The 23,006-nt window shown below is 39.5% G+C and overlaps 1 long non-coding RNA gene across 1 annotated transcript in view; it reads left to right on the top strand.

The window, feature by feature from the left end:
* LOC144595793 (uncharacterized) overlaps positions 1-23,006 on the top strand; it is a 78,502-nt gene extending 55,496 nt beyond the window's left edge. Inside the window, exon 4 of the long non-coding RNA XR_013547539.1 lies at positions 22,890-23,006. This is a non-coding gene — a long non-coding RNA (uncharacterized LOC144595793). The remainder of the gene's footprint in view (positions 1-22,889) is intronic.

Below are 23,006 nucleotides of genomic sequence, written 5' to 3'. Positions count from 1 at the left end.
TGTTGTTAGGAATTCATCATTGCCACTATTACTATTGATTCCAGAATGCGAAGCATAGATGTGAGCTTATTCCATTCACATTAAAATAACATAGGATAAATGAGCTTCCTCTTATTATTAACATTATCTAACTTCTCATTCAGGTATTTGATAATGCCCGTTCTTGAGATGTTTATAAAATTGATATATTCAGTTGTAAACTGCATAAAATTGGATAAAGCAGAATTATGAACAAGTTTCTTTTTAAAATTTAATTGACTGATCTGCAACTGGATATTTTTAATAGGCCGTATCTTTTTGTCCATTTTGATATTGATTTTCTGTCTCATCACATGTTGCAAAACTAAATGATATTCCAGTGTATTTTTCCCCTCCTCATTTTACATTATTGTTCGAGTCTTCAATGGCATTCATAGCATTTCCTGATCAAACGGATACGGTCTACTAAAGCCTACTTTGCATTTCGTCCATCTCTTTCCACAATATTTTCTTTATTTTTTGCAAATTATTAATTAGAGGGTTGCCCTCTGCATATCTTGAAAGAGGTTAATATTGGTGCCTAAGGATTACTCCACTGAAGATGCTGTACTTCTATTCTAAAACACCTAATTGAAAACTGGTGTAACTACTTTAAACAAAACTAATAAAAAGATGCAAAAGTTTTGGAAATTAAATAGATGAACATTTTCCTAGATTTCTAGTTCATTACAGGAATTCAAAGTATCTTGAATTTTATTTTTCCTGGCATATACCCAGGATACGGCGGATGCTTCTAAGGTGGAAGGTGTTGAGTCTTCTCTCAGGTCTGGCATATGTAGTCCATGTCTCACTGCCGTACAGCAGTGTGCTGTTGACACAGGCGTTGTAGACTGCTATCTTTGTCTTCACTGTCAGCTTTGGATTGGTCCACACTCGAGTTCTGAGGCGAGCGAGAGTTGTAGCTGCCTTCCCGATCCTCTTGTCAATCTCTGTGTCCAAGGAGAGATTGTCAGTGATGGTGGAACCGAGGTACGTGAACTGATGGACGGCATCGAGTTCGTAGTCATTGATGGTGATGACAGGCGGTGCCTGTGTATCCTGTCCCAGCATGCTCGTCTTCTTCAGACTGATGGTCAGCCCAAAGTCCTTGCAAGCCCAATAGAAGCGGTCCATCAATGACTGTAGTTCCTGCTGGGTGTGGGACACAACTGCTGCGTCATCTGCGAACAACATGTCTCTGATGAGAGCTTCACGTACTTTTGTCTTTGCTCGGAGGTGGGTGAGGTTGAAGAGCTTGCCGTCTGATCTAGTACGCAGGTAGATCCCCTCTGTTGCGGTGCCAAAGGCATGTTTCAGGAGCAGAGTGAAGAAAATCCCAAAGAGTGTGGGAGCGAGGACACAGCTCTGTTTGACGCCACAGCTATTTTCCTGGAATCGCTGATGTCCTTTGGGTTTCCAGAGAGGCTGGTCATCATTGTCCGGACATTCCAAGTTCCCAGTTTTAGAGCTGGTCTCTTTTGATGTGTTCTTTTGCTTGCAGGTGTGATGGTTGCGATCCGCTGTTCGGATGGTTCCTAATCCCCGTGCACCCAGTGAGGATAGCAGACCGTGGCGGGACAGCACCTTATTGGCTGGGTGCTGCGCAGCTTGAGGCGGGCGGTAGCTGTCAAGTGAGATCCAAAAATCCCTCCCACTGTCGGGAGCAACCCCTGGCGCCTTGCTTTACGCCAATCTAGCAATGACTTAAAAGATAAAGGCACTGTTGTAGAAACTGTTTACTTAGCATTGGAACAACGTGAAGATCTTTAGGAATGATCCTACACATCTATGTCACAAAACCCCCATATATTGGTGTGTTAACTATTTATCTCAACAGCACTCAGGGAAGCAGAAAAGTTCCCAATGAGCTTCTGGCAGGTTGGAGAATGATGGGGGTGGAAAACATGCTTTGCCTTTTGCTTATGTAATTCGACCAAGAAATAAATAAATGAAAAGTGAAAACATTTTAACGGTTGCCATCTATTCCAATTCCCATGGATGGTACTCATTGTTGAAATTATCATTGTTTCAGAGACCAAAGTCTCCTATCCAACTTCCCCAACTACTTCCATCTGCCCATCATCCCTCCCTGATCTGGTTCCACTTATTACCAGATTCCAACATCTGTAACCTCTTGTGTCTCCAATTATCACCTCCTCACCCCCATGTTGCTCCATCTTACCCATTTTTTCACTTTCCTTGTCAGTCTTTACCTATCTGGTTCCCAACTCTGTTCTCTCCCTTCCCCACCTGGTTTTATCTGACCATCATCTCCTTCTTTACCTGGTCCCATCTATCCCTGCCAGGCCTTGCCTCAGGTCTCCCCTCCTTTATCTCCCTTCCACACTCTCGGTACTGATGTAGGGTCTCAACTCAAACCATTTGTATCCCTCCGCTTATGGATGCTGCCTGACCTGCTCCAGATTACAGCATCTGCAGTCCTTTGTGTGTTTCGATTTGTGAATTACTAGACATCGAATCCTTTAGTCACAATCATTTATAGAGAGACAATAACATGATTAATAATGTACTTCACAGCTAACCATCAATCTGTGAACTCCTAACTACTTCCAGTAGCCTGACCTTTGCTGATTCTTAGCCAATTATTCAGAAGGGAACTGCCGTCTGCCAGCTACTCACGCCTCAGTATGTCTGAGTTTCTGAATGCCCACCGTCAAATGGAGGTGTGACACACGCTGAAGGTGAGATTTGGTGCAATCGACTGCCTGATTCACTACTGGAGTCACCATTGAGCCCAATCGTTCACTTTACACTGTGGTGGGAGAGAGGGGCACCTGATGTAGGAATGGCATCTATATTCATTTGCATGGGATGGCACTACAGTGGAAAAAGGGTAGCAGCAATTGACTTAACCCTAACTATTTATTTATTTTACTATCTTTAATTATTTATTAGTATTTTCATTTGAACCATGTGCAACGTGTAGGTGGTGGGCCAGATCAAGGGTGATTGAACCCAACAGGTGTCAGAGCATTATGGCACACTAACTTATTTTCAGAGCAATAGATTGGATCATTAGCAGAGATGGAACTGGATTTTGTAGTTCCAGAGGAGTAACCAGCATTGAAACAGATTGGCGGCTTTATTTACTCTTTCCCTTATTAATACTTTTTTTCATGCAAGTTATAATTCATGGCTTTTTTACTAGATGCCTATAATGAGAGTTGGATTATTATAGATTACTGTGCTGCCTTCAACAGTCAGGGCATTGAGTATAAAAGTCAGGAAGTCATGTTGCAGCTTTATAAGACTTTGGTTAGGTCATACATGGAGCATTGTGTGCAGTTCTGGTTGCCCCATTACAGGAAGGATGTGGCAGCTCCAGAGAGGGTGCAGCAGAGGTTTACTAGAATGATGCCAGGATTGGAGGGTATAAGCAAAAGGAGTGGTTGACTACCTAGGATTGTTTTCTCAGGAGTGTCAGAAGCTGAGGGGAGATCTGTAAACTTAAACTTAAAGATGTGTAAACTTAGGAAAGGCATAGATAGGTTAGACAGTCAGAATCTTTTACACAGGATGGAAATGTCAAAAACTAAGGACAAAGCTTTAGGAGGAAGAGGTCCAAAGTTTAAAGGAGATGTATGGGGCAAGATTTTCTACAGGGAGTGGCGGGTACCTGGAACATTGTTAGGGGTTGTTGGTGGAAGCAAATGTGATAGTCGCATTTAAAAGGCTTTTGGATAGGCACATGGATAGCCAGGGAATAAGTAGACATGGATTACGGGCAGGCAGAGGAAATTTTAACTTGGCATCCTGTTCAGCGTGGATATTATGGGCTGAAGGGCCTGCTCTGCTGTACTATTCTAACATGAAATTATGAGTAATTTCTTTGGCCAGTCTTGTAATATTTGTTGGTTTGTTATTAATAGTTTTGAAACTAAATTGAGAGATGTGATTGCTTTGTTTTCTGCTGATTTGTTATGCCTCTCTGTCTTTCCTGCATAATTTATTGTTAGTTATTTTAATACTTGATTGGCAACAGATTAATGTTGATTTGGCCTATGAAGGTGAAATGGGTTTGATATGGGTGCCACCACAAATATGAAAATGTTTACTGTTTAGATTAAATGAACTTCATATTTTACTTTACATGAATTAACAGGCCTGAGAGATAAAGGTATAGAGGTGACAAAGGCTGCAGTCTCTTTACAATAGGTTGGGAGTGAATTGTCTTTCACAGGTCATATGACATCCTGACTAGATGATTTGTGACTCGTATAAGGGTAGGTAGGATGCATAAATCTTGTAGATTAATTCAGAAATATGTTGCATCTGGTATAACTATTAAGACAATGTACAAAAAGCATTATTGCAATTTGTTATAGAATAACTGATTTCTATGCAATATGGTGAGAATAAGCTGACAAGCACTGAAATAATTATTTTAGATGCACTGATGTTGTCCCTAAATGACACACACACACACTGTTGTTATTTCCTATATTTGATTTTTATACAGAATTCACCAATACGGCCTTATTGCTAATTACTTTAAAGTTAGCCTGAGGATAGATCAATCCAAACAGAATGAATAGAGGCTTTTTTTTCTCCGCTCAGTAAACAGTAGCTCTTTAAAATCTATTTTGTTGCTAAAGATTTTCTTCCATTCTTTGGATTTATGCAGTCTATAGAAACATGTGTCTCCTTGATAACAATTCAATGTACCTTGACATTCTAATAGAATGCCAACCAAATGAACACAACTGAGTTACCCAGTGAAGCATGAATCATTAGGTAAGCAAGATAATCTGAAAGAATCAACCATTATCAGGAGCACATCTGTGTATGCTATACCCTGACAAATTTCAAGTCTCCAAAGATTCCCTCCCATCCAGGTGGGTAAAGCAGAGAATGTCACTTCTTCACATTTATTTCCACAGAGTAAGATGCTGACTTTGTAGCCACTCAGTCAGTTTATGAATATGACCCTCAAAGGGGAGAAGCAGTATCTGAGCTGTAGAACTATGTTATCACCATTATTAGGAAGCTTAAACAGTAGCTGGGAAGAGAAGACACCAGTGGAATTACAGGCTGATTGTGATTGATGTGTTCCTATTAGCTTCTCAGTGTTATCTCTCTGGATGGAAAGAACAGCCAGTGGCTTGTAACACAACAGATTACCCGAGTTTTCAGCTCTAGATGGATGTTTAAATAAAATATAGACCCTTATCGAGATGCTCATTTTCTTGGTGCAGTGCTCAGACTATTTCACGTCAAGTGCAATTTGCTATGGCTCTCCACTCAATAAACATGTCTTATCATTAATAATTTTTCAAGAGGAGGAATTCACTGAAGTTTGTCTGATAACCTGAGATACAGTCCCGAATCCCAGACTCAGTGTTTTATATTTTTGCCCATGTTGCCAAAAATGATTGATTGCAACTACTGGCTTGGATGTCCAGCATTTCCCAACAAATGACTTTGGCCTCTAAAAGCAGACCTTGGCCAGATAGAAATCAATATTTCACCATTAAAATCTATCAAAGAAGAGTTAAGGCACCAGCTGTCCCTGCTGCCTTTCCTTGGAGTGTGAACATTAAATCCGACACTTGTAGTACATGAGTAATCAATATATAGTGGTTTACAGATCATTTGTGGTCACCATTTAGCTGTGATGGATGTCTGGAATAGTTGTGATTCATTTTGTCATGCCATTAAACAAGATTCTGTCTAGTTCTTTCCTGATTTCATTTAGCAGAACATTTCTTCACAGTTCATATGAAAGAAGCGATTTTACAAACCCTGTCCTATTCCAATAAGTCACTTACAGAGATTTTGTGTCCTACAGACTGTGAAAATTCTGTAAAGACAGGACAAACATGCTTCTGTAACTACTCACTGCATGACATATGCAGACAGTGTGAAGAGGTTTATGTAAATCTGTTTTCCTTTTTATATACAAACATTATGTTTAGCCCTTTTTATTGCTGGATAAGTGTTAAATTTGCTGCTTATCACTGTGTACCAGTGTCTTGCTCCCAAATTAAGAGCTGCACAACTGTATTCATGCAAATTATTTTTATTAAATCACACGCTGCAGTTAAGCCATAAAATTATTAAAAAGACAATGTTTAGCTTCCTGGTTTAGTGCGATATAATGGAAATAGGCAGAATGCTAACAAACAGCAGCATTGTCTCTCTTTGCACACATTAGAACAAGCATGTTTTGTGGAATCTGCTCTATATTAATCATTTTGTCACATCTTCAAAATGGCCATAATTGTTTATTATGTCCTTTTTTCCCAAGAGAGCCAAGTTAATTCCACATTAGGGATGAAGGTCTTTTCTCATTGAAGGTTGTTAAGGATTCTAAGTGAAATGTATTTCATCATTTTCCATCCCATTCCCAGAGGGAACTTTCACAGCATAAAACCACCCACAAATTAGCAGAGGCAGTAAATGCAAAAGAAAAAAGAAATGCCAAGGCTGTAAAAGCTCTCTTCAAAAGTAAGGCCTGCATTATATTCTCAAATTAAGGCAGAGAAAGCCCAAAACTGTAACTGAATTTTCCTGTACCTGACTTCGGAATGTCTGCTATCACTGCCAGATAGAAATAAAATCAAAAATAGTTCCATCTCTAGCGCTCTCATCCTTCATCTTAATGAGCACAATAAATCTCTAACCCACTGAAGAATCTTTCTCAACAGATTTCTGGTATTTCCCCAGATGTGCATTTCTAACCTTCACAAGGCTTTTATTCTCAGATTGCATAGCTGACGTGATCACAAAAAAAATCATATATTTTCCCATTTTTTTCTCTCGGGAAGTCATTTTGTTGAAAACTGCCCATTTCAGTTTGTAACAATTAATTTATAACAAAGGGAACAATAGTCTTTCTTTAAAGTGCATGTTACACGATTCCAACACTAAATCTACCTTAATGATGCTTTCAGAATACAATAGGATCTGCTAGTCCAGAAGACATAATTTACCAAACTAAAGTGAACCAATATCTGAGGATATCCACTCAGTTTCCTTTGAGGACCAATATCAGATCCCTAACCAGTCAAATAAAAAGTACTGCATCCAGCAGCATGAGAGGTTTTTGATGTCTGTCAAAGAAATATAGGCATAAGTTTGCTGAAGGTCTTAACAGATGCGTAGTCCTGTAATTTACTGCCTGCTGGTATCAGCTCAATTATAGTACCTTCCTATCACATTATTCCATGGGAGGATTGGTATTGATATGTTAGTTATAGCTCTCCCTAGTAGTTGATTAGGGGCTGCCGACTCAAGACAACAACTGGAATGTCAATACCGTGCCACAGCTGAAGGGTTGAACTGCAGCCTATCTGGAATATTACTCATAAATTCAGAAACAACACAGTACTCGAGTTTCCCCACTTGTGAATAAAAAATCCTCAATTGTCTTACAGTCTTCTCAAGTGTTTTCAGTAAATAGAGTAACCATTGCAAGTAACCATTGCTCTGCTCTATAATCATCTCATGCTTTCTGCATTTTATTAGAATTCTGCTACTACTTAGTCATATCAAAAAAATATTAATCAACATTTTTAAGGATTGTAATTTTGTTACATTTTGATCTGTTAAACAGTTTTTCATATTCGTGGAAAACTGAGGTTTATTTCAGGGTAATTAGCTATTAGTTATTCTAATTAAGTCTTTAAGTGTTATCCACAAATCTTTCTATTTTTAATATGAGCTTTTTAAATAAACAAACTAATACTTAATAATATTCAAATTATATTCAAACAGTGTAAAACACCATATATGTAGGAAATCACTCTGCAAAGCCATTGTTTTATGTCAACTAAAGAAATCTGTAAGTAGGTCACAATAAAAAGAAGGTTTCGAGTATGGTTATGATTGCAGTACAATTCCAAGAAAACATCCTGCATGATGGGCAATGCCTGATAATCTACAAACTCTAAGGTTTGTCAGAGGTTATGGGGAGAAAGCAAATGTATAGGGTTAGGAGGGAGAGATAGATCAGCCAAGATTGAATGGCGGAGCAGACTTGATGGACCGATTGGCCTAATTCTGCTCCTATCACTAATGATCTTATGATCTACACTTTTTCTAAATGCATTGGTTCAAATTATTTGTGAACAGCTATATTTCCCACAACATTGCTGACAATTTCTGGCATACATTGCTCATAAACCATGATTTAAAATTAATCACAATGCCATTTGCTAAAACCAAAACTTGTGTTTGAGGAGGTGTTACCCGATGAGGAAAAAAAAACTAAAAGGGATATATGCTATGACATGTATAACTTAGAACTGCAGCAGGAATGTAAAACATTAAAACCAAGACTAAAATAGTCTAATCAAAATTTACAGGACTAATAAGCATTATTTTTTTTATCAAGATGTAACAGCCATCTATAATTTTAGGTGTATGAAATTAAATTTGATTGTCAAAGGAAATATATCATTTACTCTAAACACCAGGAAATCATGTTTCATTATTGAGCTTCACTGCTGAAAAATAGACCCAGAAATGCTAATAACGATTACTAATGTGTTTTTTTCTGCAACGACATAGGAATAGAATACCAAATATGGTGTACAACAAACCACTCTACCAGTGGCAATCTAGAATAGGCTTCATCTGAACTTCAAATCCAATTTATTAAGATACACAGTAAAGAATATGATAAATGTTATAAGGATGTTTAATTTCATTTATGTTAATTTCACCAAATTAACCAGTTTAATTTCATCAAATATTAATGTGCATGGATAAACATCTGGATATATGTTTTATTGTGGTAGTCTTTCTTCCCCCTCCCCCACTTCTTGCATTCACTGATAACACACCTATTCAAATACACTGGTTCATAAAATTTGATAGGGACAAAGGAAAGTTGGGGCAGGATTTGCAGCTGCAAGGTATTTAAGGGCATCTGCTATTAGCTAGACTTGACCTTGCACCCTTCATCTCAAACCATTTCTGTCCACTAAATTGCTGAAAACTCAAACTCAGCACTAATAGCAGAGCAAAAGGATAGTGGATGCTGAGGATCTGAGTAACCATTCAGTCAGGTTTAAGGATTCTGACATAAAGTGTGAAGAGCAGAGAAGGGCAAATGTAAGAGATTGAGTGCCATGCCAATTCAGGTGCAGAAAGTGAAAGAAAGACATGGGGAAATGATCAGCTGAAAGTGAGGGGGAAAAAACCCCACAGAAAACCAAGAAATCCTTCTAAATGTTAAAAGTTGAAAGTTTAATATCTCTCAGAAAGTTCATTATCTGCCTTCATGTTTTTAATAGGTCTGAGTGCCAAAGAGATTGCTTGGCAATAACTAACATGCTCTGTATCTTTATATTTAAATATGTCTCAAAGCAGGGAATGAATCCAAAATTGGAATAAGAAGGTCAAAAGAAATGAACGTAGAAGTAAATAAACCACTTACATAAATGAGAAACCAAATCTTAGAAAAATTAACGATTAGGCCATTTATTTCTAAAGAAAACTAGTATTAAAAGTAGTAAAGATAAGGTAACAATGTGTTCAATTAAATATGTAAAAATTTCTTTTTGGAGGTGAGTAGATGCGGTTGAATATTAATTAAATATTTTGCATCCATCTTCACAAGGGAAAAGCTTGATTTATTAATTGAGGAAAAGAGTGCACAAACAAGAAAGTTGTCCTAAATCTTTACAGAATATTAGTTTGGTCTCAACTGGAATATTGAAGGCGATGTTATTTAATTTAGTTTCATCACTATACACACGCAAGAGTATCAGTAGTGGTGATTGCATTCACCTCTACGCAACCTGTTTCAGTGATTACCATGGATTTGAACACAAACAGCAGTCAAAATTTACAAACCATCTAGTGCTGGTGACCTGCAATGAATTCCTCCCTCAATGTGTATAATTCTGCACAGGACATTTAACACCCACGGTGTGGGTACTGAAGACATTTTCTGTTTTAGTAACGATAATTAGAGAGTTCTTGAGAACTTTTTGCAGCAGTGGGGCATAGGAGAGATTTGGTATTCAAAATGATGAGCGGATTTAATAGGATAAATAGAATAAATTATTTCCACTGGCAGACAGGCGATACAGTGGTGCAGCTAGTAGTCACTGCCTCAGCACCAGAGACCCAGGTTTGATCCTGACCTCAGGTGCTATCTGTGTGGAGTTAGCATGTTCTCTCTGTGACCGCATGTATTTTCTCCAGGTGCTCCGGTTTCCTCCTATGTCCCAAAGATGTGCGGATTTTTAGGTTAATTGACCCTCTGTAAATTGCCCCTAGTGTGTAGAGAGTGGATGAGAAGGTGGGATAACATAGACCTAGTGTGAATGGTGATCGAAGGTTGGCGTGGACTCTATGCTGAAGGGCTTGTTTCAATGCTGTATCTCTAAACTTAACTAAACGCAGTGGGTCAGGCAGTATCTCTGGAGAACATGGATATGTGGCATTTCAGGTTTGGACCTTCATCAGGGAAGGAGTAATTGATAAAAAGAGGGAATCATATGCAGAGAGAAAGAAGAGAGAGTCAAAAGAAATGGTCGGCAATGACTTGGTGGGCCGCAGGTCCTGGTTCCATGCTGTATCTCTAAACTAAACTAAAACTAAAGGGTCAGTAAGCACATATATTTGAGAAGAGCAACTGGACACAGTACGAAAATTTGTTTTAAGGCAGGAAGTTGTTGTGATAGGATATGCTGCCTGAAAGAGTGATGGAGATTACACAGTAACATCCAAAATAGAATTGGATACTTTACAGAAAATATTTATGATAATATGGAAAAAGAATAGGGCGGTATAGTGGCGCAGTGGTAGATTTGCTGCCGAACAGCACAAGAGACCAGGATTTGATCCTGACTGCAGGTTCTATCTGTACAGAGTTTGTTCGTTCTCCCCGTGGGTTTTCTCTGGGTGCTCCAGTTTTCTCCCACATTCAAAGGATGTAGGTTAATGTAGGTTTGTAGGTTAATTTGCTTCTTTTGAAATTACCCCTGGTGTGTAGGATGGAACTACAGGGGATGGGTCATCGAGGTCCACACAGACTTGATGGCCCGAAGGTCCTGTTTCCATACTGTAGCACCAAAAAAAATAAAAAAATAGGGTGGGAGACTAATTGAACAGCTCAGCATAAGAGCTCAAATAGCACAATGGCCCTGTCTTTTCACCATTATATGATTTGCTGCTGAACTGAAACTGCTGTATAATTTATGTATAAAGTACCAAAAACCTCAAACAAAATGTTCATGACCTTACATTGACCACTTTGCATTTGGCCTCACACTTGTAGGAATATCTATCCACTAATCAGTACATTTATTTGAGATTTCATTGTAACCAGAATCTCTAAGGCAAGAATTGACTCACTCAGTTCTGAAACAAATGCTTCAGACAATAAACAATTACATTGTGAGCTATTGAATGAGAATCTGCTTAATAAATATAATATCGTAGTATAATGATAAATAGTGCAAAGGGATGCGTGTGAATGTGCCTGATGGCCTCAGAAATAAAGTTATTGTCATTAAGCAGGAAACTGAAGTATAACAAGAGATGCTACAGAAATAAACATAAACTTGTCAGTTGAATGAGTAATACAATCAAGGTAATAGCATCTTGGAAAGTAAGCAATGTTGTTCCATTGTTTGAGAAAAGAGGAAAATCAGACAAGGAGAAGCACATGCAGGCCAATGAAGACCATTTTATTTCCTGTCCATGTAAATCAATGGACAAAAAACTGAATAGGCTTTCTTATCGGCAAGTATTCCTCCCTGCTTGATTTCCCTGTTTTTGCTGTACCAGGCAATTCTATAGACCGGCACAGGAGTTAGAAAATCGGTCCCTTTTACGTCTATTAGCACTCACAGCTCTCATGACCACATGTGAAGCATTGTGCTCAGTTGTATTCATAGAACTAAAGAGACAGACAGTCTAATAGAAAGAAAGAATAAAGCTGGGTCTAGGTCTTAGTCATTGAGCTATGAAGAGATGCACACTCAAACAAAGAAACTAAGGATGAACTTGACCATGACGTTTTAAAATCATGAGGAGAATCAGTAGGGTGAATGTTGTATATGGTGGAAAAGCAGGGGGCATGATAATAAGATAAAGCTCCGGAAATTAAACAATCTAAGGAGCAACTTCACAGTTGGTTATGGTTGAATGGAATGGACTTCATCTCTCGCAGTGAATACTGCCTCAGTTCAAGCATACAAAAGAAAACAAAACAAAAAATCCTCATTTACATGAAGCAAGCAAATATAGGGGTTGGCGCCACACAAGGAGGGAGATGAAACTGGCCTATCTTAAAAATCAAAGTAAGATAAAATAGTTTATATAAATTTGATTTGTGCAATTTTGGTGTATTATGCACATTTGCAGTTAAAAATACCAGTTGGTGGGTGCTTTAAATCATTCCCCTACCATGCAGTTCAGTCAATGCAGTTTCTTTTAAATTACCAGTGTTCAGATGGAATTTTTCAAAGTACCATTGGAAAAGCTATTGAGGTGTAAATTTCTAATGAGGGATCATTGTTCTTGAATAAGTCTTTCTGGTGTTAGCTTATAGATTTTATTTTTAGCATCAAAACTATAAGTAGATTGGAGGAATAATTGAATACTCCCAAACTCCAGACAAATTGAAGGAAATAATTTTGGATTGAAACATTGTTAAACTCAAGGAAATAGGCAAGGGACTTAAAATGCCAAAGTTAAGATAATTACCAACTGCAATTATTTAGCTCATGGGGCTCACATTTCTGTGTATCGGTGGTAAACATATACTGCACCACTGCTTTAAATCAATAGTTAACCGAGTCACAACTCACTGAACTTGCATACTTCTGTTATCCATTCAGCATTTCTTCTTATTGCATTTTGTGTATTGAAAATACAGACTGCTTGGGAGTCTAATGTTAGCACTCTAAGGTTTGCAAGTGATTATTTATCAAACACTGTGTTTTGGGCAAAAGACTACAAGAATAATAGATTTAGAAGATGTGATTTATTAAAACCATTGCAATTATTGTTTGAAATAAGAGCAGACACCAGAGGTTCCAAGACTGGTGTGTGCATATTCCTGGTTTGCACAAGTCACCTCTTGGGAGGATATTTGGGAAGGATATTAATTTTCTGGCAGATTTAATTTTCATTGTGGTGCATGGTGGCAAATATTTACAAGTGTTAAATCTAGAAGGATGTACACAATATGTTTGGGATCAGAAGACCCATTTATTGTATTCTACCACAAACTCATTTACAATTTAAGAAAATATAAATGTATCAGTAGGTTTTATTAGTTATAATTTGCAAAAAAATTTAGATAGACTCGTTAAATTAATATTAAACTTGAATATTTGTAAATGTACCTAATTTTGAGGAAATAGCAAAGCAGATTGAATAGCAGCCAAAAGGTAATAGACAATGCTTAAACTTTTTATTCTCTTGCACCTTAACAGGAAATGACTTCATGACAATGTGGTGAAATCAGACCGAAAGATGCTTAAAAAACATTAAGAATTTGAGATAGGTGTGAAAAAGTGGAAAATAATCAGATTTTAATCACACCATCAGTCCATGTAATATCCAGGAATTAATGGTAGAAATTGGTATAAAACAATTGAATGAGCTTTAATTATAAATTACAACCATTCATCTTTTTAACTTGTTGATAATACCAGGCAACATCTGTATTTTGTTTACCAATACAGCAAAGCTGCACATGCTACTATTTGTAAAGGAAGAATTACAATTTTCCCAGCTAGTTTTTCATAGCGCTGTTGCCATTATTCATTATACTTTTCTGAGAAATGAGCTCCTTCACAAATTTTGTAATTGTTGTGATTAAATGCACACTCTGTAAGATTATATCAAGAATAAGAAATAAGATAGTTCATGACCTGAAAGAGGTCAAGGTCTCACAATCAAATAAGTGGCCCGAAGAGCATGTGTAAAAGCAATATCGAAGCAGAATAATGCTAGTAACACCTAACATGTCATAAACATTCATTATCCTGTCTCATTGTTCTCCCCAAGAACAGAGTGTTAAAACTAGTACCATTACTAATAAAAATGGACCATGCTCTATTGCTGACTGATGTGAGCCATAATTACAAGTTGATGGGTGCTGTCTTCTATCAGCTTCATAGTAAAACAGATAAAAAATGTGTTTTCTGTGTTTATAAGACTCATTAGTGTGCGCAAGAAGCTTACACCATCCTTAATTATTGCAAGTTTGTAGTCAGTGACAACAATCCCTCAGGTTCAAAGATGATCTCTTTCAAATAATTTTGAACACCAATTCTAGTGCTGCAGACACCGTGGCAAATAATACTATTAGAGAAGGGTAAGGGTACAATGGTTAATGAGATAGTTGTCAGTCCTCTCTTTGCTGACATTTACCTGCCACCAAGATGCAATGACTATTTTGAAAGATGGTCACTCTTTGGTAGCCTTCTTTGGGGCTACTGCCTCATGATGTGTGATTTTCGCTCATCTCCTGGTGTTCTTTCCTGGTAGCGTATTCAAATGGATTTCAATCAGCCTCTCAATTCCTCCTTTGGCAATTTGGCATTGCAGTAATTGTTTTGGTTGATGTGAACTCAGCAAACACACAGCATCTAATCTACCTCAATTAATGCTGGATAATTTGGACGTCAGTACTGAAGATGTTGGCCTCCACAAGAATGCTGAGATTAGTGCAGTAATCCTCGGTTTTCAGAGAGATGAATTTCCTGCCATTGTTTAGGGTCAACCTTTATATGAGTAATTTAGTTCATTTTAATACTGCGAAACCAAATGTTATTTCTATTTCTAAATTCACAAATACCCTGGTAATTTAAGGAACAGAAAACATCGCAAATTATGTATAATTATATCAGAAAAGGAACCATTGTGTGTCATCTCTTCATAATGAACAAATTGGGCCACATTTTGTTGAAATAATAAGACTATAAAGAATAGATATGTTATATGATATATCTGACAGTAATTTCTAGTGTTCACACATGCAGGTTAAATGCTGCAGTCTAGATAGCCAGAGATTCCCTTCCAGATGTTTCACTCTTGCAGTTTCATTAATTGATTTAGATAAAATCATATTAGGTTAGTTTATTGTCATGTGCACCAAAAGCCAAAACATTCCTTGTTCACATGAAGCTCAGTAAACAGTACACATAAAATAATAATAAATACAACACAGCAGAATGGTGCAAGATTGTAGTGCAATATCAAAGCAGTGCAAAATAATATTAAAGTACAAAAACTGAATACCAAATGAGATTGAGTTGAGTACGTAGCAGCACTACTGGGAATGGAGTGTGAAAGACGTTCAGATGTTGGATAGCAGAGGGGAAAGAAGTGACAATTCAGTGATGGACTGGGTTGTGTTGGCTATTAACTGTAGGGTCAGGCAGTCAAGAGTGGAGCAGTTGCCATAACGGGCTGTGATGCATCCCATCAGAATACTCTTTATGGCGCATTTGTAGAAGTTCAGAAGCTGAACATACCCCATACTTCGTATCATCGTTGCTGTTAATCCAACCGACAACAATGGTATCACTAGCAAAGTTACAGATCGAGGTGGTGTTGTACTTGACCACACAGTCATGGGTGCAGAGAGAGTACAGCAAGAGACTGATCACACCATCATGAGGGTTACCAGTGTTGAGAGTTTGGGCAGAGGAAATTTTATAACCAATTCGAATCGAGGTCTGACAGTCAAGAGGTTCAGAAGCCAGTTGCAGAAGGACCAGTAGTGTAGGGATGAGCTTAGTGAGAATTATGGTGTTGAAGTCTGAGCTGTAGTCAATGAATAGCATTCTGGCATAGGTGTCATATTGTCAAGTTGTTCGAGGGCTGAAAGAAGCGCAAGGAAGGCAACATTCTGTGCAGACCTATTTTTCCTATAGGCAAATTGCAGGGGTTCTAGATTGTCCGGAACACTTGCACAGATGTGCGCTGTTACCCATCTTTTAAAGCAAAAGAATCATACAGCAGAGAACAGGCCCTTCAGTCCAACAGATCCACACTGACCAAGATTAAATTAAAACACCGGAATAACTGAACAAGAGTTAAGAGTGAAGAGTACATGGCAGCATTGTTGTTAATGTGACCAGAATGCTAGTCCCATTTGCCTACATGTGGCCCATATCAATCTAAACCTTTCCAAGTCCATGTATCTGTCCAGTTGACCGCAATTTATTGTGTTTACCCAACTATCTCCTTTGGCAGCTGCGTCCATATACTCACCAACCTGTGTATGAAAAAGGTACCCCTTTGGTTCCAATTAAATCTTTCTCCTCTCACCATAAACCTATGCTCTCTAGATCTCGATTCCCCAAACCTGGGGGGGGAAATGTCTCTGTGTATTCACCCAATTTCTGTCCCTTATGATTCCGTACACCTTTATAAGCTCACCCCTCAACCTTCTGTGCTCCAAGGGACAACTTCCTGCCTGTAATCTCTCTCTCTCTCTCTCTCTCTCTCTCTCTCTCTATATAATATATATATATATATATATATATATATATATATATATATATATATATATATAGCTCAGGCCCTCTAGTCCTAGCAACATCCTTTTAAATCTTCTCTGCATTCTTTCCAGATTAATTTTAACTTTCCTTTCCAGTTTGACCAAAACTGAACACAATACCCCCAAGTACAGCCTCAACATCATCTTATATAATTGTAACATAACATCCTAACTTTTGGACTCAGTTGCTAACTGATGAGGGCCAGCATGTTAAAAGCCTTCTTCATTACCCTATCTACTGGTGATGCCACTTTCAGGGATCTATGTACTTGTATTTGAGATCCTTCTGCTCTACAACACTCTCCAGGATCCTACCACTCACTGTGAAGGCAGTGCCCTGGCTTGACTTCCTAAAATGGAACACTTCAAATTTATCTATATCCATTTGCAACCTCTATTAACCATTCCTTGGCCTACTTTCCCAGCTGATCAAGATCCCCATGTAATAATTGATAACCATTTTATATGTCTATTGTCTGTCTGTCTGTCTACAAGTCTCATCTTGTATATTTGTGGGTTTGTGCTTATATTTGTTTTTGAAATACAGCCAAAACGGTACATGATAGCGCAACAATTTTAGGCCCACCCTACTCACCATTCCCCCACGATCTCAATAAATCAAGTTTTGTTACATTTTAAAAGCAATAACTTAATAAACTTTAATAAAAGCGCTCCCCCCCACACCTGACCTTCCTCCCATGATGCAGCGCGGTGGCAGAGGGTCAAACAAGATGGCTGTCACCGCCGTTCGCCGTCGAGCTACCGCTGCAGGAGAGGTTTCCTCCCAACGGGTCCACAGCTCGCTCTGGCCAAAGTGATGGTCGCCCAGGGCCGCCCAGGGAAGTGGCTCCCTCTCCCCTTCCCTGTCCCCCCCTTGCCTACCGATGGCCCCAGGGGACACTCCCCGGCCGGCAACGTGTCCACAGATCGTCAGTTGGGGGAGGGTTGCCGGGCCTGCAGGAGAGGCTTGCACCCTACGAGTTTGCTGCGCCCACAGGAGAGGTTTGCACAGAGGGTTGTCGGGCCGGCAGGAGAGATTTTTAAATCACTTTTTAAACTTTAATACTTACGTAAGATGGCCACCAATCACTTTTTCAACTTTAATACTTACTTAAGATGTCCACCGCATCCGCGCATGGGCATTTGGGAGGGGGGGGGGGGGCGGGACCCGCATGAGTGACGGGAATGGCGGCCAATGGGGGGGGGGATGAGGAGAGCTCTCCTGCTGCTGGCCACAGGAGAGGTTTGCACGGAGAGTTGCCAGGCCCACAGGAGAGTTTTAGGATCAGTTGGGGGAGGGTTGCCGGGCCCGCAGGAGAGGTTTGCACCCAACAGGGGTTGCTGCGCCCACAGGAGTGCCCATAGGAGAGATTTGGAACCAACGGGTCCACGCCCGTCTTTCCACCTATTAGTGTTATCTTCAAACATACTATTCTTGCCTTATGCAATTTCATTTCAATCATTCATATAGATGACAGACAGCAATGAACTCAGCACCAATCCCCGAGGCACAACACTAATCACAGGCACAAAAAGCTGGAGTAACTCAGCGGGACAGGCAGCATCGACCCGAAACATCACCCATTCCTTCTCTCCAGAGATGCTGCCCGTCCCGCTGAGTTACTCCAGCTTTTTGTGTCTATCTTCGGTTTAAACCAGCATCTGCAGTTCCTTCTTACACTAATCACAGGCTTCCAGTCCAAAAACAACCTTATCGTTACTCTATGTATACTGTTTACTCAGGGCTTCATGGGAACAATAAATTTTATGGCATCTTGGTGTATATGACAATAAACTAACCTAATCTAATCTCATCTAAATCAATTAATAAAACTGAAAGAGTGAACCCTCTGGAAGGGAATCTCTGGCTATCTAGATTGCTGCATTTAACCTCCATATATGAATGCTAGAAATTACTGTCAGATCTATCATGCAATATATCTATTATTGGTCTTATTATTGCAACAAAATGTGAACCAATTTGTTCATTCTAAAGAAGTGATTCACAATGGTACCTTTTCATCTTCCAGTGCTAAAACCTGAAACAACATCTATGTTCAAATGCTTCAGAAGCTATGGTCATCCCAAATGTATCCACTTCACCATTGGCAATGCAGTTTTCAATTTTCAATACTGTAAACATCCAAAATTTGCTTCCTATCCACCTTTGTCCTGTAGTATGTTCCAAACCAAAAACATTTTGGTAATCTACTTTAGTATAATGTTAAAATGAGCTGCTGTCAAATATTGTTTTAATAATGTTCGTGAAGCATAGTGGGATGTTTAGCTACATTAATTTGGCAAAATTAATTTTAATTTGAGATCCTTCTATATACTGTTGAGCAGCTTCACTGTTAGCATGTTCACAGATATCTCAGAAACTCTATATATGGAACTAGACTGAAAATATGGCACAGCGTGAGTTTGCACATTCTCTCTGTGACCATATGGTTTTTCTGTTTTCTTGCCACATCCTAAAGGGCATGCTGATAGGTTAATTGGCAACTGCAAATTACCCTTTTGTGTATGTTAATGACAACAACAAAAATCAAAGGGGCATATGTAAGAAAGAATACATTGTCGGGCCACAGAGAAGTAAGGGGGAGGGTTCTTGGGTCCCAGCAGAACTGATAGGGCAAATGGATCTGTTGTTATAAGGCTGACTGTAGGTCATTAAGCCTGCAAAATGCTTGACAGGAACAGACCCTTGGGTGCCTTTCCTTGACTGCTGGAAAGAATGAAAATGATAATGAGTGGAACAAAGTATTTCATTCAGAGGTGTTTGAGCTTGAAAGTTGAAAACTAACATGCCCTTAGCACCAGTATTACAGCTTGATATAAGCGAGCATAACCCTCACAGCTCTCTTCATTCCATCTCTCCAAAACCATTGGTATGGTAGTGGCTCTTCAATTAAATTGCTAGTCTTGTAATCTACAGTCCTAAACTAAACAATCCGGAGACCAGAGTTTAAATCCCATCAAGGCAGCTGTATAATTTAAATGTTGTTAAACATATGGAATTGGGGAATGGGGGCAGGAACAATGTGGAATGTTGACCACAAAGAAAACCAGATTGTTTTAAAAATGCATCTAGTTCACTGATACCCTCCAAGGGAGGAAGTGGGTCATCCTTACTGAACCCATGTGTTTCCCCAGTTCATCTTCACAAACATCTGGGAACTGGCATCTAAATTAGAAGAAATATCCCACAGACTAGTCAACCAACAGGCTGTCTGGAATAATTGACAATGTGCTCAACTCATCCATCACAATCCCTGGTACATCTTATCCTACCAGGAAGATAAATGCATTAGAAGTGACAATATGGTATTATACAGGTGCAACGTGCAGCCCTCAGATTCTTCAACATTGATACTAGACTCCACGAAGTCTCAGGGCATCAACATGGGCAAGGAATCCACCGATTTTCACGCATCATCCTCCCTCCAAGTGCTACAACACTTGGAAGGAACATTGAATGTAACATGGACACCAAAAGTACTCTGCGCGTGATTGCAATGTCCACCACCAAAAATAACTTAGTAGTACCACTACAGACCAAACTCGCAAAGTCCTGAAGAACATAGCTGCCAGACTGCCTCGACCGCTGGTAATGAATGAATCATCACGTTATAAACTTTTTTGACCTCATCCTCTTTGGTCTACCTGTGGCTGATGAGTTTCCCTAAGATAGTATTAGTAGAAGTGACCAGCACGCAGTCCTTCTGAAGATAAAGTCCTACCTTCACACCAAGAACTCTACGAACATCCAATTGGAACAGGTTCAGAACAAATCGTGTTGCTCACAACCAGGAATTCACAAGGCACTTTTGACCAATAGTAACAGCAGAAATATACACCGATCAGCCAAAACATTACGACCACCTGCCTAATATGCTGTTGGTCCTCCTTATGCTGCCAAAACAGCGCCAACCTGCCGAGGCATGGACTACAAGATCTCTGAAGGTGTCCTATGGTATCTGACGCCAAAACATTGGCAGTAGATCCTTCAAGTCCTGTAAGTTGCGAGATGGAGCCGCCGTGGATCGGACTTGTTGATCCAGTCCAGTACATCCCACAGTTGCTCAATTGGATTGAGATCTGAAGAATTTGGAGGCCAGGGTAACACCATGAATACTTCATCATGTTCCTCCAAACCATTCCCGAACAATGTGTGCAGTGTGGCAGGGCGCATTATCCTGCTGAAAGAGGCCACTGCCATCAGGGAATACCATTGCCACGAAGGGGTGTACCTGGTCCGCAATGATGTTTAGGTATGTGACACATGTCAAATTGACGTCCACATGAATGGCCGGACCCAGGGTTTCACAGCAGAACATTGCCCAGAGCATCACACTCTCTCCACCGGCTTGTCGTCTTCCCACAGAAGGATCGAACCAGACGGGATAGCCTTTGTTTCCCTCGCGCATCGATGAGGCTTGGGTGCCCAACCCTGTTGCCAGTTTGTGGTTTGTCCCTCCTTGGACCACTGTCGGTAGGCACTCACCACTGCTGACTGGGAGCACCCCACAAGCCTTGCCGTTTCAGAGATGCTCTGACCCAGTCGGCTGGCCAAAACAATTTGGCCCTTGTCAAAGTCGCTCAGGCCTTTAATCTTGCCCATTTCTCCTGCATCCAACACATCAACTTTAAAAACTGACTGTTCACTTGCTGTCTAATATATCCCACCTTTTGACAGGTGCCATTGTAACAAGATAACCAATGTTATTCACTTCACCTGTTAGTGGTCATAATGTTTTGGTTGATCGGTGTATACCGCCACAATCCAGCCTGGAGATCAGAGCTGGTTCAATGAGTGCAGAAAAACATGCTGGAACCAACGGCAGGTGCCGTGCTACCCTAATGGAACTTTATAGGACTACTTGTATAGGACTACTTGTATGCTACATATCAGATGGAGATAAGCAATCCTGCAACTAACAGGCCACATGAAACCTCTGCATTCCTACACATCCAATCATAATTAGTGGCAAGCATGTAAACAGTTAAGGAGGATGCTCCAAGAACATCCATTCCCAACACTGACAGGACCCAGCACCTGAATGCTAAAGATAAAGCTAAAACATTGGCAATTATGCTCAGCCAGAATTACTGAATAAATAAGCACATTTTAGCTTCCCTTTTGAGATCCCCATCATTACAAAAGCCTGGCTTGAATTAAATAGAAGGTGGACACAAAGTGCTACAGTAACTCAGCGGGTCAGGCAACATCTCTGGAGAAAAAGGATGGGTGTGTTTCGGGTTAGGACCCTTCTTCAGATGTTAACTAAAGACTTCACTCTTTGTCCAGAGATGCTGCCTGACCTGCTAAGTTACTCCAGCACTGCGTGCCTATCTTCAGAACAAACCAGCATTTGCAGTTCCTTTCTACACACGCAAGCTAAATAGATTCACTTCATATTAAATCAAGAAACAGCTGCAAGCACATAATATGGCATGACTCCCCTGCAACTGTACTTGAAACCTACACTCTAGCCAAGACATTCCAGTAGTTACACCACTGGCACTTATTTAATTTCATATTCAGCCTTTGTAAATAAAAAAATTGGAAAACATTTACATTTGTTTTAATGTGTTTTAATTGTCATTTATGTTGAGTCTGATCTTGAAATCATTTAACAAGATTCAGCCTCAAAAAGAAACTGGGATTGAGGGCAATCTTTACTTTTTTTTTTGCGGATCACTTCAGTAAAATGATGCACTTTCATGAATGTGCTACATTTCCTAGCATTCGCTAAAAGCAATCTGTCACGGTAAATTGCATGTTGACAGAAATGGAAGAGTTAAACATTTCATGCAAAGTGTGATTTCCATGTTTTTTTAATAACTTTACCAATTTTAAGACAAGCAGCCGAATAAATGTTTTAATAAAGCTTTATGTTACCAGCTTTTATTTTCTCAAATAAATTAAACAATTTGGGCATCATAAATGTACTCACATAGACGCAGCGTGGGCAAACTTGGAAAGGCCCCCAAAAACAGGTGCAGGGATCATGATGTATGATGAACCTCAGCAGTTGATTTCAATGCAAAACAACACACATCAACTTCATGCTGCCTGCTCATTTGAATGATTTCCATGTAAAGCTAGCACTAACCATGCTGTTTATTGGCCAGATGCACCAGCAGGGACCAAATCACAAGTGGCTTGTCTGCATTGCTTAAAGCTATCCTGCACCTCTTAAAATGTTGGTTGGTAGTATTGAGAGAATGCTGTGCTGTCAGAGGCACCATTTTTTATGAGCTGTTAAACTAAGTGCCCTGTTGGTTTCTCAAGTGAATGTAAAAGATTCCATGGAAATATTTCAAAGGGAACTTTTCCTTGATATTCCATCAATTTATCCTTCAGTAAAAATCAGCATTTGCCACCTGAATATGATGCTAGCCTACGTTACGAAGTCTCAACTTACCTTGCAGTGTGTCCACTAGGAATCTGCGGAAAGAAGATGACCGAACAACTCCTGCC

This window comes from Rhinoraja longicauda, chromosome 8 (genome assembly GCF_053455715.1).
Source record: "Rhinoraja longicauda isolate Sanriku21f chromosome 8, sRhiLon1.1, whole genome shotgun sequence".
Classification (NCBI taxonomy): Eukaryota; Metazoa; Chordata; class Chondrichthyes; order Rajiformes; family Arhynchobatidae; genus Rhinoraja; species Rhinoraja longicauda.
The sequence above is the reverse complement of the archived record's forward strand: the minus strand, read 5'-3'. Positions and strand labels throughout refer to the sequence as shown.